The sequence below is a fragment of the Hippoglossus stenolepis genome, chromosome 11 (assembly GCF_022539355.2).
Source record: "Hippoglossus stenolepis isolate QCI-W04-F060 chromosome 11, HSTE1.2, whole genome shotgun sequence".
Lineage (NCBI taxonomy): Eukaryota > Metazoa > Chordata > Actinopteri > Pleuronectiformes > Pleuronectidae > Hippoglossus > Hippoglossus stenolepis.
In genome coordinates, this window is record NC_061493.1 from 19,272,568 (window position 1) to 19,290,983 (window position 18,416).

The following is an 18,416-nucleotide window of genomic DNA, read 5'->3' on the forward strand; positions in this document are numbered from 1 at the left end:
TATGTTTATACACATTTTGTTATATTGCTATTAATGAAAATCACAGCGATAATTACCGTTATTGTTTTGGAATAAATCACTTGTCTCGTCTTGAAGGTGACTTTGTGTCTGTTCATCTCTCGATGAAATAATGACGAGACCATAAAACTCGACTTGGAGCTTCACGTCTACCACTGTGTCTCCATTCATCTAAAAGCAGCCACCCTCCAGATACCAGCTGGCATCGGGAACACGCCCGTCTGTCGGTGTTGGCAACCGCACCAGCAGGCTTTTGCTGTTGATTAGCCTCTCCAGCACGAGGCCAACGAGCGGCATCCATGGCACCGCATTTACGCACTCGGAGAAACAGATCGCACTGGTCCATTTTCATTTTACATTTCAGGGCCTCGCCTGCCACACGCACGCCGCAGCCACCAGATGCCAATGTCTTCAGCCCGAGTTTGGGAGAAGAGGAAGGGGAGCGGCACATTAGCATAAATCAGGATTACTATGCATGACTGTCACTTCAAAAAGATAATCAAACAAATTAGAAAATTCTTCAAGTGTTCACGAATGTTGGAATGAGTCACAGATAATCCACTTAGCTCGTATTCAGTTATTTATTTATTTGCGCCAGTCGGTAGCGTTTCACGTGCGTCTGAGAATTGGCTGCTGGTGCAGAGAAGCAGCTGCGAGACGCACGAGGACGAGGAAGAACATTTTTTAATGAAGAGGTAGCAATGCGTCAAAAGGGAAAAGGCGAACACAGACTCAAGTCTAGACTAAGTGATGGATATGGGCAACAGCAAATAATCAATACACTTCCACTGCCAAGCGATCATTTATAGCAGCTCCAGACGGGGCTCAGACACGGAGCTGGTTCCTTCAGACGGCCTGAAGATGAAGAGAGGGGACGTTTCAGGCTTCTTGTCCTAGATACAGTAATAAGAAGGCAGGTGAAATTAAAGGTTAACTCCATGCTGTGACCATTTACTAATGTTTACAGCAAATGCAGAGGCTGAGTTGATCATTCTGTTAAAAGGTTGCCAAGATGTTTCTGAAACACCTTTTATCTGTTGAAATCCTCTTCACGTCCCCGATAGCCATCAATAAGTAAAGTTAAGTATCTCGCAGTGTCAAAAAGAAGTCTCAAGTCATATTGTAGCTGGGGCCCATGTCCCCCTGGCCCCACCCCTGGATCCGCCATTGAACGTGCCATTGTTTATGGATTCTCATGTTTTTTGTTTTCATCTGCTTCCCCACTAGGTCACATGAGACGTGAGGGAGCGTGTCACTTCCTCTGGATATAACGTCTACAACTGTTGAGGTGAAGTTGTGATATTATAGTTTTCTTAATTTTACTCTCCCCCCCCCCCTAAAGGATTTCAGTTAGTTTTTCAATTGTACAGATTTTATCGCATTAAAGGTGGAAAAAGTTCTGACATGATTTATCTTGGTCTCATTTTCTTTACAGCACAACAACCTGGTATTTTAACAGGGGTGTGAAGACTTTTTTTATATCAAACTGTAATCTTAATCACATCCAGTCATGTTGGCACGTTTAAGGTTACAGGGGAAAATATCTGTGAAGATTCTCCTCCTGTTTGTGACGCCGCCTGATTTGGAAATTCGTTTAAAACTCCTGCAGCCTGAGCCCAGCTTCGACCTTTTCTCCTTTTTCTCCAAACATTCTACAGAGAAAACAATCACGCAGCGAATCACGAAAACGATCCAATATTTGAACTAAACAGAACTAATCCATTACGGGCTGTGGTAGCCTGAAGATCATGAAAGATGGGTTTTCATTAACATTTCTCGCTGGTAATAACTGGCCAGGAAAGTTACTGCTGATCTCTTAATCAATAAAAGTTAAGTGTGTGCCCTATTGCCTCAATAAAGCTGCTCACTGTACTGTACAGCACAGAACTGCAGGGAAATCGGCGGGTGCACGCGACTTTAGCAGGAAAACCCTCTAACAACTTCCTGAGAGCTGCGACTGGAGTCAAGTTACCGCTTAAATGTTTATTGTATAAGAAAATGACGAACTAAAACTTCAATTCCCCAACACTGTAAACTAATGACATCATATCCTCGAGCCTGGGGGCCTCATCAAGCCACCGTAAAGTTTAATAAAGCACAATGAAATGTGATTTTCACACGGTGCCACTCATTTCCATAAGCCCGGCATTTACTAGCCTCACGTGACGCCGCCGTGTCTCAGCGGGGTTGTAGAAAAGTGGAGCTCGCGCAGGAGCGGAACGTTTTCACAGCTCCATTTTCATTAAGTGTCATTAGAAATTCAATTCCCAGTAAATGACTTTTTAGAATTTCACAGCAGTCCCTTAAGATGTTCCTGACGTGACCCACTTTTGTCTCGAGCAGCGCGGGCTTCTCTTCATCGCCGCGGTTCATCTGACTGTGGGTTTTTCTCAGGCTGCGCGCTGAAGATAGTCCGACTCACGGTGGGGGAAGCCCGGCCATTTGGATTCCCACAGTGGGTTCTGTCGCAGGATTGCAAACTATTATTATCTTTTACAGTATTTCTTATTTCCATCAGGTGTCTGCAACCCCCTTATATGACTGTGGAATATACTCCAATGGTAGGACACAGAGAGAATATCAACAGTGACGCTGCTACCCTGAGAAACGACGTGCTTTTCTACCCTGCAGTCGAGTGATTTTTTTCGTGTTGCAACATGATTCACACAGATCACAGGGCGATTTCCACCAGCGCGTCAACATAAATTCCTCTCTGGGTCTCGCGTCAGGTGCAAACACGCCGTGCATCACCAGCTAAGCACGCTGAGATTATGTTCTGCGATCCGCCCCATCTGTTAATGGGCCCGTGACGAAAACGGCGGATCCGTCTCGGCTCCCATTCGGAGTTGGGCAGAGAAGTGGGTGCGAGCCACTTGGAACTTTGAGCGGGAAACGAACACTCACGTTTTCTGTCTGTGCAAACGAGGCTTAATGAAGGCGAAGGGGCTATAAACCTGGAGCTCCGCCTTTTTCAATTTTCCACTTCAGTGAGCGCCCTATGGGAGCAGGGGGGGCCATCCCATCACCGGGAAGTACCCCCACAGGGCGATGACGTCACACGTGTAGTAATGCAACACGTGGTTTGTGTAGAAATAATGATTTCACACACTAAAGCAAATTAAATCCTATTGAAGAAGCAGATATGGGCCATAAACTCAAAAGAAGGTGAACTGGTCGGACCCCAGAGGAAAGGTCAGACTCCGGGGTGTTATTCCAACAGAAATCACTCTATTCAGGTCAATGACAGTTACCCTTTTGAAAGTTTAGTCCTAATGGAGCTAATGAATGCTCCACCATCGAGTTTATGAAGCGTACATCCTTGAAGTGAAGTCCACCGCCCCCGAAGTTAATGGAAAGCCTGCTGGCTCCGACAGGTGGTCCTGTGCCGGGGAGCAGGTGACCCCTCCACCCTCCTTCCCGTCTACGCTGTCAGTCTCGGTGACAAAGGTGACGTTAGGAGCAGGTCTCGCCGTGATGGAGGGGGCGTCTGCACAGCATGTACATCTTTTTATAGCCTTCCGCACACGGATCAGACGGGCAGGCGACACGCGCAGATTTACCCACTTTTCAGAGAGTGGACACATGGTCAGATGCAGGTTTTCTCTCTGGTCTGAAAACACACAGAGTAATGACAAGGTGCCCTCCTGGAAAAGAAGAGGATAAATAGTTTGTACTTGATCAGAAGAAATGAAATTACCACAGGTGATGAGAAGAAATGTCATCAAATCCTCTTTGGTGACTTGCAGAATCATCTCCACTTTTGAAATACTGACTACAATAAGAATGGATAAGAATAATTAAATTCATCATTACGGTTTATTATATTATCAATTAATTGATTCTTAACGAGTCATTAAAATGTTACACTCCCATTTCCCAGGGCTCATTGTGATGTTCTCAAATCTTTTATATTTCAAGAAAATGTCTAATTTCTAGTAAAATTATTCAGAACAGCTGCAAAGCTTCACAAGTTAGAAGCTGACAAAAAATAAATGCTGCCATTTTTTCCTGGCGTGTAAAAAGCCAGGAACGTTTCTGTATTTACTTTATTTTGTATTTTTTTGCACAATTCTAACTTGGGTATTAAAGAGGTATTAGGTATTGGGAGTCATTGCCAAATATTGTTTATTTATATATTTTGTCGGCTGATATATCTCCATCAGAAATGTTTTACTCCTCAATATCAACATTGGCATCAATTGTATGATTTCGTATGTTTCATTTTTTCTGTTGCCACTTAGACGCTCCTCCATCTTTCAATCTTTTACAACCAATGCTCTAAAAATACCAGAGTGCAAATGTGCGACGCCTGATGTGTTGGAAAGCTCTACAGAAGATGTACGGCAAGAGTCTGAACCGCAGAACGAACGGGTCTCCCCAGAGGAAAACTAGAGAAAACAGCAATCACTTCTTCCTCTCGTCCTTCCCGTCATCATACCTCGGATGTGCCGGTGTTGAAAACATGCTGTGGGCTGTAATGGGCCATTTTCATTGTTGTCTCTGTGCTAATTGAAACTGGAATCTGGGGGTGAATGGGTCCATTTGGTCGGCCCAGGCTTTTAACTGGGGCTTAATGCACAGAGCGATTTATCTCAGCATAAGCTAGAGTTGAAAAATAGACACAGATGAGAAGGGGAATTTCGGCTGTGTCTCTCGTGGACAGTGAAGATTCTTCTTGAAAGCAGCTGCTAATAGCTTCTGCGCCTTCAGGATTTTTCACTTTGCTAGAGGGTGTGGGGGGCCTTGGTGAAAAACTTCTGTTTTCACCAGAATCTGAGGTCAGGAATAACAGATTTTTGCATCATTTAGCCCTGAAATTACAAATAAAAAAGTTTTTAGGCTTAAACGTGAAATAAGTAACTTTGCCCTCTGGGGGTTCTCTCGCTTTCTCTGGGTTTGAACATTGATGGAAACATTTTGGGATAATGTCAGCACACGAAATACACAACATCTTGTTTTTAGACATTTTCATAAAGAATTGTAACATACATCTTTAAATTATTAATTCCATATGTTGTTCTTATTGGTTCAGATTAGTGAAACGAGATAATGGGAAGCAATGAGTGTCGCCCTGGAGAGCAATATGTTTTTCTATCACGTGGTTTTCCATCAGAAACGCTGCGATGAATAAATAATAGATGGTGTCATGTATAAAAGATTATTTATGCATTATTCACCACTAATAATAGTTTATTCCTGAGGTCTGATATTTGTCGAGCACAAATATCAAATTCAGCTGATAGATTTCCATGAATATTTTATAAGAGCTGAGCTGTGTCAATTATTTGTGTAGATCATAATGACGTCTCGACACATAAGCCCAGATAGAGCGAGTGCGGCGCTCTCGCAGGTTCCCCGAGGTTAAAGCAGACGTCTTTTGATTCCAGATGTACGACAAAATCTAAATAAGCAGAAGAAAAACAAACACATCTGTCATAGCTATACTAATTGATTTGAATTTTAAGTCTGTGTGACTGTCTATGAATTGTTGCACAAGTTTATTCATGAGGATAAAAACCCTCGAGATGAATGCATGATTGTTAAATGGTGCAGCTGGTGATATTCTACAGTTATACCCTCAACAAAAAATCCAAAAGACCAAAACAAATGGGATTTTTTCCAATCAGCAAGTATTTCTTTTATCGACATAACTTATTCTAGCCTCTGTTACAGACCTCCACTGTTGCTATTAAACTATTAAAGCCTGTGCACAGCCACAAAGTTGTTTTCCCTGCCTGATTAGACCTCTTCTCACGAGTGTGTACAACCTAGAGCTGACCCAGTCGTACATGTGGCTCCAGACCTGAATACATTTCTCAGGCTGTGTTTAAAAAACAGCATTGGTGCTTCCAGCCGTAAAAACTGAACAATTTCTGGACAATGGACTATAATTGTCTTTTGAGAGGGGACGGGGGGGGGGATGGGATGCTGATGATGACCATTAGCTGGGCCACAAAACAGTGAATTCCATTAGCGGTAGTCCTGTTACTTTCGTCGGATGTTTATTCTGTAGAGGAGCTCAGGTTGCAGTATAGTGGTGACTGAGAGGAGAGATACGGGGCAAGAGCTACAAGCTAACGCAGCTTGAACCACAGACGGTGATGCATTGTTGCCCTCCACCCGACGCCTGCCCGCCCAGGCGTGTCACCAAGGCGTTTGGGTTCGATGATTGATAGTTTGGATTGATTTTTTTGCTGTGGCTGGCAGTCACGGAGAAATATTACCCGCAGGACGACATAAGATACTGCCAATGTACCGCCGTATACTTGCAGACTCTTTTAAGAGTTATGACCTACTCCGAGATTTAGCTCAACAAGTCGCTTGCGTCGAGCTACAGCGACAGTGTATGTCGAGGGAAAACACAAATAGTTGCGTGGTCAATCAGGTTAAAGGGTAATTTATTCTCAAGGTTAGATAAAGGGACGGACTCTGGGTTTATTTCGTCTTCTAAAAGCTTACAGATGTGGATGAAACCGACAACGGAGCAGTACCACTTGAAAACATGGGGGGGCACAAGGAAGAAATTTCAACAATGGACCACTTTCGTTTACGATGTGGTCGCATTTGCCTTTTTCACAAAGAGGTAAATTATCGAAACATCCACAGATTTTTTTCATGTATGTTAACGTAAAAGGATTAGTGGAAGCATGTGCAAAACTTTTTTTGTATGTAATGGCGACATAATGTGTGGTTGTGATTTAACTTTATGGCGAAGTAGGCCACCAAAGGAGACTATACATTTATTTTATTCGCCACCGTATATATTTATTTGCGTTTGGCGAGAGGCAGATGCTAATCGTGGACCCTGGTTCTAAATATGCACCAAGGCAAAATTGTGGCTATTAACCTGGTGAGTCTACAAGGCTAACAGTGTAACCATCTTGGAATAATGCATGAACACTAATTCATATTAACATTCTGAGAGGAGTGCAGCATGACAGAAAATCTAAATTACAACTTTATTAATTTAAAAATTATTGTTATCATTCATAGGGAATTCAGACAATACAGACAAATGAAGGCAGTGTTTGTTTACGATTTGTCTTTGGATTTGTTAAGTCAATTCACAACTGGATAATTACACGATTCTCATCCTCTCAACTCAACTGACTCGGAGTAAAACCTCAGGGACTTTCTGTGAAAATCAGACAATAAAAAGGCAAATGCCATCAATAGACAAGGGCTGTGAAAAATAAATGAGGTTCATGACATCTTTATTTTCACGTTTTATTCCCCTGTTCATGTGGCGTCTGGTTCAAATGCTCCCTGTGTCACAAAGCACAATTTACCCACAAAGCACCAGCTGAGAAAACCCCCGGCAAACCACGGATATCTGCACAAACTGCCCCGGTGGGAAGTTGATGAAATGGTTATAGGACATAGTGAAACATCATCCGCGCATAAGCTAAAACACATTTCCATATTTCATTCCTGAAGAGAGAGGAGAAAGTGCATTTGAATGAGGAAGGGACACGTGGGGCGTGCGACGTAAAGCAGGGAATGGAATAATCTAAGCTCGGTGACCACACAATCTTTGGAATATAATAAGGTGACTGGAGTAGGAGGAAGGCAGGGAGGGAGATTGGCAAGATTTTATCACATGCGAGGAAAGGCATATTAATCATAGTCCGGGCACAACGGTGCAGGAAAGAACTCGGAAAAGGTTAATGTGTGGAAACACACCGTTGGAATACTAAAATGTTAAATATGCAGTGTAGCAATCATCGCACTTTGTTGCACGTCACTGTGCATAAGGCGACGCCACGCACACATTGCTGGCAAGAAAATATGAAGGGTAAAAATGTCCACCACCTGCCAAACAGCATGAATCCAACAATAAGAACCTGAATTGTTTGTGTGTGGGAAGCTCAGCTGGTTAAGGCTGTCAGTTTGAATCTGACTCAGTGCCTCCTGCATGTCATCCGGTTTCCCTCATTTCTCCGGCATCTCTGCTTAAACTAATAATCTCAAGCATGCTCTCAATGATCATCAACAACCTACACTTCAGGCAAATAATCAAAACCAAGACAGACGAAGGGAAAAAGAAGAAGAAGAAGCAGCGATAACTATTTCCAGCCGCATCTCTGACTCATTTATGACCATGAGACTGACAATAATGAGACAGTGTGGAGGGAACAAAAGCAGAGCTGGAGCAAAGTAAATCCTAACTGGAGTGACTCAGCTCGGCTTCTTCTGACAGTCCAGAAGGCTACAGGCTTTACATCTCTGCTTCAAATGCAGAATCAAAGAGATTGTGTACTCATCAGCGGGCAACAGACACGGCCCGTCCCCCTCATTGTCTGGCGGCGTGGACGTCCTGGCGGCGGACCCTCGTACTAGAAGTGCCATTGTTTCCCACTAATGAATGCAGACAAGAATTCAAAAGGCCGTATTGAGAAGTAAAAGGGACATAAAGCAGCTTTTCCAGATCTGCAGTGATGCTCACACAGACGCCACCAAAGAGCGAGACAGTGGGAAGACAGATCACAGAGAGCGGGTGTGTTTTTAAAGTGTAACTTCAAAGGTTTGGCTCAAGTGTTAGAAAAATGGCTTTAGAACGCAGCACTGGGAGGCGGGGCTAGGACACACCTACCCACCCACTCATCTCTCTCTAACCTCACACACACACATCGTAAACACACACAAACAAACATACGACATACTAATCTGTTGCTAAGTTATCTAGGTTGTCCAGCTCTGAGAAACGACTCCAGTAGCAGAACACACTAGCGACAAATGTCCTATGACATGGAGGGATCTCGCCAATCACAGTTTCCTGACGGACAAGACTACGGGCGTCCCAAGCCATTTGCAATTGCTGGCACAGACGGCTGGAGAGAAGGGGGATCTACCATCTCTGAATGGTAGATGATGTGGTGTTTTAGGGGATAAGATTCATACTCACAAGCTATATGAGAACTTCCTCATATATAAACGTCATTTTGTACAGACGGCCCCAAATGGTCGACTCTACGCAAGCATATCTGCCCTACAAGGTCCAAGATGGTTTGAAACACTAGGTGGCGTTATGAGACACGTTCAGCCATTAAATGTGGATGTTTTTATAAATTTGGTAGCAAATGTGGTTTTAAAACCAGCGTTAATGCATTTCATCAAAAGTCATAATTAAGTTTGCAGGAAAACCATATCAATGCCTGATTTTATAACATACCTAATGTGTACTTTTCATTTTAACAGCACGATCAAGGCTGTTTAACACAGACATTGAAATTTTGATTGTTTAGTTAATGGGCTTCCAGGTTACTGCTTTTCATTTGTTGTTTCAGCTTTTTGCGTGAAATCATAAGCGGAGTGGACCTGGACAATCACAGCTTCCAAAAACAACTTAAATCCATCCAATCAGGCACATTTGTAGTTTTGGAATCAACGCACAAGATCAAACAAAACCACTCAGCGCTTCTGAATCCTCTGAATCAGACGGAGCTCGTACAGTCTGTTTGTCACAGTCCACAACTGCTCCGCGTGAACGGGCTGATTCTTTAAATTCATTCAAGAAACAACTTATTACCTAAACTGCCCTGTTTTCAAAAACAATCTCACTCAGGGACGTGAGACGTTTGCAAAGCAACTCCTGAAAAAGAAAAACCAATTCGAGACATTTGCTGAGCTCACCATCAATGCAAATCAGGGGCCTCACGACATCAGCATAGCGAATTCCCCCCTTTCCTGTGGTGAGGAGGTGTTGTAATAAGCATGTAGCTGGTTCAGAACAACAATCCTGGCCTTCCAACGCGATATTGTGCAACATCAATCAGGACTGTGGGTACTAATGGAGCTTCAGTGGCCATCAGAGGAGGGCGGCCGACTGATAGATGAGGGAACGCGGCGTAAAACAAAAAAAACCTGTGTACACACACAAATACACAAACACGCTCCCATCAGTCCGCATGCAAGTCGTGACATTGGGAGTAATGATAATGTCTCATGAGAGGCATCGACAATCCAACCTACAACACTGAGATCCACAGAATGAACAACACAGGGGCAATAAAATGGGAGAAAGAGCAAATAATAATTTCTATTTACAGTTTTATTTTCCGACGAAGATATTACTGGCGATGTTCGGGGGGGGGAGACTATTTAATTAGAGCCCTATTAATCACAGTAATTTTCCATTATGCGTCCCAGGAGTGTAAGTAGCCAATAGCTGCTAACCCTCTGTCTCCGTTGCTGCTGTTGTCCTCCAAACTGGTAATGTACTGCTGGGCACAATTTCCAAATGAGTCCCGGGAAGGATTTTCATTGGCGCTCAGTGAGGGGTTGATTATCTCCGACTGTTTATTCATGCAGGGCGGATTATTCCTCAAGAGTACTTTGAATTGGTATCTCAGACAAACACACACATTTTGTTTTGCAATCGACGCGGGCGAGTATCTGAGGGGTTGCACTGCTTCACTTCCCTGCACAAAGCAGCGTCTGATATTACAGAGAGAAGTGTCACAGAATAATTGGGCCGGTCTTGTTTTGTCAGATTTAATGCGACATTGTGTAAAATGTTCAGAGGGAACAGCAGCAGCGTGGCCTCGGTCAGGCACTACACTGGTCAAACTGGTTTTGCAATGCAAATAGTCTGTATATATAAAGAAGGACGACATGACAGCTCCCCAAAAGTGAAGCCAAATCATCTTCATCGCCCCCTGGGTGCAGTAGAAGTCATAAACATTGCCTTCTACGTGTTAGCAGATAGGACATGACTCCGGACTCCAGTACCCGTAACCCAGGATATTTTGGCTTCATTTTTGTACAGGAAGTGGAAACGTGTCGTCCATCTTTACGTAAAGTGCAGGATACTGGATTTCAATGTTTCCTGCTAAGCATGAGAACGGCTTGTGTAGGGCACTTATATTTAGGACTGTATTCAGGGTGAAGACGTTTTCTGATTTGACGCCACTTCCAGCAAATGTATTTGTCACTTTCTTTGGTAATTGTAGATATCGGATGCAAGAGCGACTTGGTTAGACTAAGGGAAATACAGTTAGGGTATAATTGTGGTCATGGCTAAAAGAAACTGTTATTGAGTGTCAGCAGGAACCCGACCACATCGACCTTCTCCCTCAATGGACTTCGTGGCTCGGTAACAACCCAACATTTCCTGCCTTGTTCCCAGAGGACAAGTCATAAATCCCACAGCCGCTAGACGACTTCACTCTTGTACTTAACGTTGGTTTTGGACATTTGCTGCAACGACCGACACTGATCTTTTTCAGGAGGACGTTCTGAATATGTGAACATCTTAAAACTGAACGACTGCGGCACTTTTCAACTCTGAACATTTGAGAGAAATGCCGAATGTTAAGTGATATTTTTCAAGTCTCTAACCTCGCATTTGCCGTCAAGTAGCTGAGCTGTTTGTGTCACTGATGCCTGTCCCCATCCACTTCATCATTACAGTCTTTTAATTATTTCTGTGAATATTCATGCAAGATCACAGCAAGAGCAATCTTCTGATACCACTGATCCACGATGAGTCAGATGTTTAGCACCCACTAAAACGGCTTAATCAAGTGCTCTTGCTAAGGGTCATGATTGTACTCAGTTTATGTGCCAGGGAGCTCTTCTCTCCGCTCTTTGAGTTTCTGTTATCTGGAGCATTTACACTGCAGCATCGCCATGTGAATGATTAATTAAAATTGCTGACGCTTTTTTTTTTTGTGCCCAATACAACGCAGCCGTCTAGACGGTTCGGTCGGGATTGATTTAAGGTTCTCGTTTTGACGTCGTACCTTTATGTGCTCGTGCCGCGGAAAGCTGCGATATATCTTTCATTATTATTACTATTATTACAGAGAAACACTTCAATTGTCACTAATGAAAAGTGCATCTCAAACTGTGCCATTCGAAATCATCCGCACAATTAGCAAAGCTGAAACGATGAATAATGAAAGTGCATCAGCGCACATTAGACACTTCTCTAGTGTCTGTAATACAGGGCCCGTCAATCAATGTGAGGGGATCGGGTTTAAAACGTGGCTTTTGTTCTTAATAGACAGGTTGCAATTTTTTTTATAGCACTGTGCTGAGGAGAAACAAGGAATATTTACACAGATTTCACACAGCCTGGGTGCAGGGCTGAAATCATCGTTCTCCACATGATGATAATAAACTTCTCCCTTGAAGAGAGGCATCAATACCGAGCCAGAAGAAAATAAATCCACTGCTTAAACCTATTGCTTTGAGTTTAATTGCACTATTTCCCTAATTATTCACTCGGTATTGAGTGTGTGGAGAAAATGCTGCTGCCCTTTGTGTAACAAGAGTCATGTGGAACTTCCCCGTGAATTAATATTTCAAGGAGGAAATATTACATGGGCTGTAAGCAAGAAAAACATCCCCTGTCACAGATATGCAATATTCAAGAGACCCGATTTAAAGTGGGCAAATAGGGGAAAAAGAGCAACAGTCCTTTCCAAACCCATCAACCAGGCTGTTGTGACAAAAACATGGCAACATTTTTTTTCTTTTAATGAGACCAGTGCGTTGCAGAGGAATGCCAAACGCAGAGGGCTCCAAAAGAAGTTATACCTGGCTCAATGTCTCCTGGTGACTCACCGCATCAGCCAATCAAATACCTGCAAGACACGTTCCACACACTTTACAATGTGAGATGGGCAATTCTCACGTTTACATTGCAATCTGTGAGACAGCGGGCGATTCATTCGATGATATGTAAAAAACCCTCAGTCACAGTGTCTCTGTACAAGCTGCTGACCAGCTTTCAAACTCATTTCAAAGTTCCTGCATCACACAGCTTCCAGCAGCAACACACTGTTCAGGCACGCAGGGAGTTGGTCAGAGCTGGAAAGGCTGAGAGAGAGTGAATAATGACGTCATGGTAAATCCAGCGCAGCAGCACAACATTAATAATTCTGGATTCATTTGAATGGAATAAAAGGATTTATAGCAGTTTTAGAACATTTTATACTACAGCAGGTATCAGGGCCATTAGTGAACTATTCTATTTATCCATTTATTATAACTTTAAAAGAAGAAATTTCACTTTGACCTCAACACAACTGAACAGCTCTTAATTAATAAGGCTGTATTAAAGATTTGAAACATATCTAACCTACTATTACTACCATTAAAATCCCTGATCCTTTCATATCATGCTTAATGTTATTAAAGTCATGTTCTACATTGTGTCAGGTTATATAGAATTTACACTGAATGTTCCAAAATGAACTATTATAAAAAGGTACAAATGGACGGGTATTAGAACTTGTGGCATGCTTCCTATTAAAATGTTACTCTAGAATATTAAATCAAATGACAATGTAAATTTGTATTGATTTGTGGAGTCAACTATTTTTGGCCTCGCAGTTCCAATTTCTCACCTGTAGGAGGTGCTGAAGCCTGATCAGCGGCCCTACTACCAGCGTCCCTGATGCCGTTTTTACGATACTTCACATCACAAACATTCATGGACGAGAAAACCGTTTCTTCAATGAGAAGTTATGTGTAATTGTGAAGAATTTTACAGCAACTACAAACCAACCATCCTGTGTAACAAGAGCTACGTTGAGCTTCCCATTGCATTGTGCATGTTGCAGGGAACTAATCATGTGGAGGCTGGTGTGCACAACAACAATCATGTGTGCATCCCTACAGCAACACAATCCCGTCATATATCAGAGACCCAGGTGCACAATGCGGCAATAGGAAACCCACACAAAAAAACATGGCACCTTATGAAGACAAATGGGGCCCAAACTATCCAAGTTATTCTTCACTTTCTCACACAGCATAAAACCTCATAATACACGTGTCGGACCAAAGATGAATGTGCTCAGCCGGTACGGCAAAGTAGCTACTTCATAATTAAACAGACAAATCGCAGCAACACAAGAGAAACAACTGAAAATCTGACTCCAAACACTTTGCACAAGCAGCAAACACTTACCTTTGCTTGGCATCTGTTTGCGAAGAGTCAACACACATCAACTCACAGTCCCACGTCTCAGACTGGATAACGTTTGCTTGAGATTCATCTCCGCCAACACAAGTCTTCTTCCTCCACAAAGTGTTCCTGAAGTAACGTTATTGGACTGTTAGCACGCTGGCTAATGAAGTGCTCTAAACGAACAAAACAAACAAAAAAACTGATTTGATGATCCCCAAGTAGGGATAAAGAATATCAATCTTTATCGCAAATTACATTTTTATCAATAGCATAATAACAAAAGTCCCAAAGAGATATAATTCTTGTGCATTGTTCAAGCACAGTGAGGAGGTATAACACATAAAGGATCTACCTCAGATTTGAGGTAGATCCACAAACACTTGACACACTTGAAACAGCAAAAATGTTTTGCTGTTTCAAGTGTGTCAAGTGTTTGTGATTCTCTGCTTATAAAGAAGAGATTAAAACCACAATGTGACATAATTATCAATATCGACGGATATGAACATGTTTATCCCGGTCATATCACCAACATCTGTGGTCCCAAAGCAAAGCAGCAGGATAAAAACAAACCACACAACACAAATTTTTCAAGATCTTTTTGTTTTAAATAGGAAACATTTAGCAAGTTGTTCCCTTCTCACTCTGCAATATACAGAGATAAATAGAATCTGTAACATGTGATCCAAGGTAGTTCTGTTTTCTGCATAAACATACAAAACTCAACAACTGATATCTGATATATATATGACTAAATAAATGTAATATTGCTAATATTTGTTGTATTTCTAACAAGTTGCAAACCTTCTCCAGGGTTGGGGTCGGTTGAAACATCTGACTTCTTCCATTCAAACACATATTGTTGATAAGTTAAATTAAATCTTCTTTAACTGGTGTGGGTGTTTAGCAGAAGATGTAAGTTGAATGAATTTAGGGCTCAACGATACGGCATAAATATTAACTAGATAAATATGTTCATACCAGTCGATATTGATGTTGAAGTATTATATCAATATGATGAATGTCACATTATTATTTGTGGTCTTAAAGGAAGAACAATGCTATTATATATATATTGAACTTTTGTTGTACTGATATTGATGCTTTTATATGTAGAGTTGCAACCGTGACCACACTTCACACACACACAACGCTACACAAAACTAGTTACAATGTTAAAATGTAATTGGTAATGTGGTCAACTGAGCAGTGAGGCTGGAGTCACTTTCACTCACCTGCAGATGTTTCCTCAGGTTTGAGACATTTTCACTGCAGGTGAACAAACTGAGGTTGAGTTTCTTTATCCGACCACGTGTTGGGTGCTCGGCTAGTGTCACGTGGTCTCAGGTGGGCTCAGGTGGCCTGACGTGGTGTCACGCAGTGTCAGGTGGTCCCAGGTGGGCGGGGCACAATCCGGATGCGTGGAACACTGCGCATTGATTTGATTGGTCAGAGACAGGTGTGCTGGCCAATAATCCCCCAAAAATTATATTCTGGTTTTGTGTGGATGCAAATATAGATTTGTAATTGAAGGTAAAAAAGTACAAACATTAATAATAACTAATAATAAAAAGTATTAAATTCTAAATCGAGGACTTTGAAGGTCTCTATTTCTGGGTCAAACCTCCAGCTGTTCCACTCAGTGCTCCCCCTAGTGGCCTGGAGATTTTCCGTTGTGTTGACATGCTGCATTTCATCCATCTGATGCATTTTTTCAGGACTGTGTATTTTTATTGTTCGTTCTTTGCATTATTTTGTATTTATCGTTAACTTATTTCTATTGACTCCTTCCTGTGTGTTTTTAATTCACGGCAACATTTACATTGTTGTGTTTGTGTTGTGTTTTGGAAGTGGCATTCATGTTTCTGAAAAATGCAGCACAGTAGAAATGTGTTGGCGAGTTCCACAGTGTTTGGCCTTGTCAGCCACCATAAATCCAACATAGCAAAAAGATGCAGAGCCACAGATGGAAAGTTATCTTCTACATGTTGGCTCAGATTTTCACTCTGATGAAATCCCAAACATTTTGATTAGTAACTGTAATTCCATTATGTATTTTTTCTCAGTAATGCTAACAGATTATATATTGATTCATTTCGAATTAGCCTATGTAACATGTAACTAGTTCTTCTTGTTTTACCGAGCCCCAGAAAAAATAATGGCAAAAAAACATTAAATGAGCTTTTAAAACAAAAGAACACTAAATAAATGTAAATCAATATTATAAAGGCCTTTTTTGTTTGACAAGGCAGAAAAAAACACAGTTTTAGCCGTAATGAACAATATTAGTAGAGGCTGCAAAGCTGCAGAGCTGCAGCTGCACAGCTTTTTAAGCCTCTGAGCACAGACACGTTTCATTCTTTGTGTTTTTAATTGCTTCTGTCGTCATTTTTATGTCATGCTTTTGGTTCAATTTCACTCTGTTTGCAATTACATTTGAATAAATCTCAAAAACAACCAGCAACATAACTTGGGAGGGAAGGTAGCAGATGTGACAGTCAGAGAAGTCGATCTCTTCCCTTTCCTGTTTCTTAACCTGAATAACGGATTTCATTGCCCCCATAACTATAAAGAGAGGCTTAGCTCATTATGGACCATAATCCAATCTGTGAGCTCCCTGAATTGGCAGTGCAATGATATATCAATATCGTCCTTGGTACAGAGAGGGTGGAAATGCAACAAAGCAGCAAAGAGGAAATGTTAACAAAATCACTGCAAGGGAGGTAGAAAAAAAAGCTATTCTGGCTGTAAGTGAGCACCAGCTGGGAATACAAGGTTGTAGCAATGTTTCCTCACTACTCATTCAGTTTGGCTGGTCCACCACTGCATAAACATTTCCACCAATACCGTGACAATTTGATTAATGCTAAATACTCCAAGTAAAGCTCTTTGTTAGAAAATGAGCTTTTGGTGCAACCTGCAGAAACTGGATTTCAACTGCCGATGTGCAAACAATACGGATGAAACAATATGTTGTTGTGCACATCTAACTAACAAGCAGCATTTCTGCAAAGACACAACAATGCATTGAAAAGTATTATAGGACAAATCAAGCCAACACCATATAGAATTAGATGCACTTGGAAAAGGCACAGGGATGTTGTTGTGAAGCTGTGTAGGAAACATTAACCTTTAATTTCCCTATGACACAGTGTATGTGCTTATATTTATCTCTTTTCCTCCCGACTACTGAGGCTTCAGAGAACGTTCATCAGAGTGAGCACTTACCAACCCACAGCAGAATCTAACATAATGACATATGATGTGAACATTGTTGCAGCAGATTGCCTTTTATTTAAAGATATCACACAAATATCAACACTGACATAGTTTTGCCTTCTAGCTATTTTGATCAAAAGATAATATGCAGGCACTGTTCTCACCTGCCAACCAGTTAATTCCCACTTAGTTCTGATGAAAATGACAGATTTAACACTCATTTTATGTGTTTTTGGACCAAAATCGTGAAATTCCATTCCAGGAAATATCCCAGGTCAAAAAGCAACTCTTTGTTTGACTGATTTTCCCTTAATTCTCATGCAATTGCCCAACAATTTCAACCTTGTTTTGTTTTTTGAGTATTTACTCGCTAATAGGTCATTTAATTGCTCTAAACAAACGCTATCTCTCTGAAACACATTTCGGTGCTGCCCAGTACCCACATCCTTGAACAATGACAAGCTTTCAGAGAGGACAGAATTAAAATTCAAAGGCAGGGCGGTTCATTTTAGTTCCAGGAACCACTGTGTGAAAAACACTTGACTGATTTTAATCACATTCTTATTTTTCTTATTTTTTTCTTTTTTTCAGCTAAGAGCACAGCATGACTTTTTAAACCCTGGTGGAGATTTTTCACAGGGTTTTCGCAGTGCAACAGCGCCATCTAGTAGGTGTCTCTAGGTACTAGCTGTGTTCACTGAGGCCATTAGGTATTCACTCTAAAAGCCCTGCCTTCACAGAACTGCTGCAATAGCAAACGTTTATTTGCAGAATGGGCTTTTACTAAGAGCACTTTATCTCCCTGTCTTTAATACACTTCACTCATACGGGATTATTGCTGTCTACATGTGTCAGCTCTCTGTTCCCTTGTCAGACTGCAGGGGTGAACCATAGGATGTGATCGGCATTTGGCAAAAAATAACAATAATCTGTTTGCAAATACTATTCTTCTCAGAGGGAGAAACCAGAGAGTAAACAAAGTTTGCATTAAAAGATATTGTGTTTGGTATAAATGACCTTCCTTAGGATTCATAACGCAGTTACTTCTACTGTTAATAATTAGTATTATTATGTAATGAGTCATCTGAAATTGAAATGAGGAATAAATCGTAAAAATTTGATAAAATAATCGAACAGAGGAGGCATTGAAATCGACACATTTGAGCACAGGTTTATGAGACTTTATTTTTCAAGCCAGTTTTATTTCATTGAGCTCCACTGTTTTCTAAGATCTTCGTAGATCTTAGAAAGATCTGAA

At 41.5% G+C, this 18,416-nt stretch overlaps 1 long non-coding RNA gene across 2 annotated transcripts; it reads right to left on the bottom strand.

The window, feature by feature from the left end:
- Positions 1–585: 585 nt before the first annotated feature.
- Positions 586–15,341, bottom strand: LOC118118030. 2 transcript variants are annotated; one of them, XR_004697858.2, is made up of 4 exons: positions 15,175–15,341; positions 13,940–14,065; positions 3,334–3,662; positions 586–911 (listed from the first exon to the last, which is right to left on the bottom strand). It is a non-coding gene; the product is annotated as an uncharacterized LOC118118030 (long non-coding RNA). The 2 variants fall into 2 exon arrangements; XR_004697857.1 differs by lacking the exon at positions 3,334–3,662 and having other exon boundaries at positions 13,940–14,112.
- Between the last annotated feature and the right edge of the window lie 3,075 nt (positions 15,342–18,416).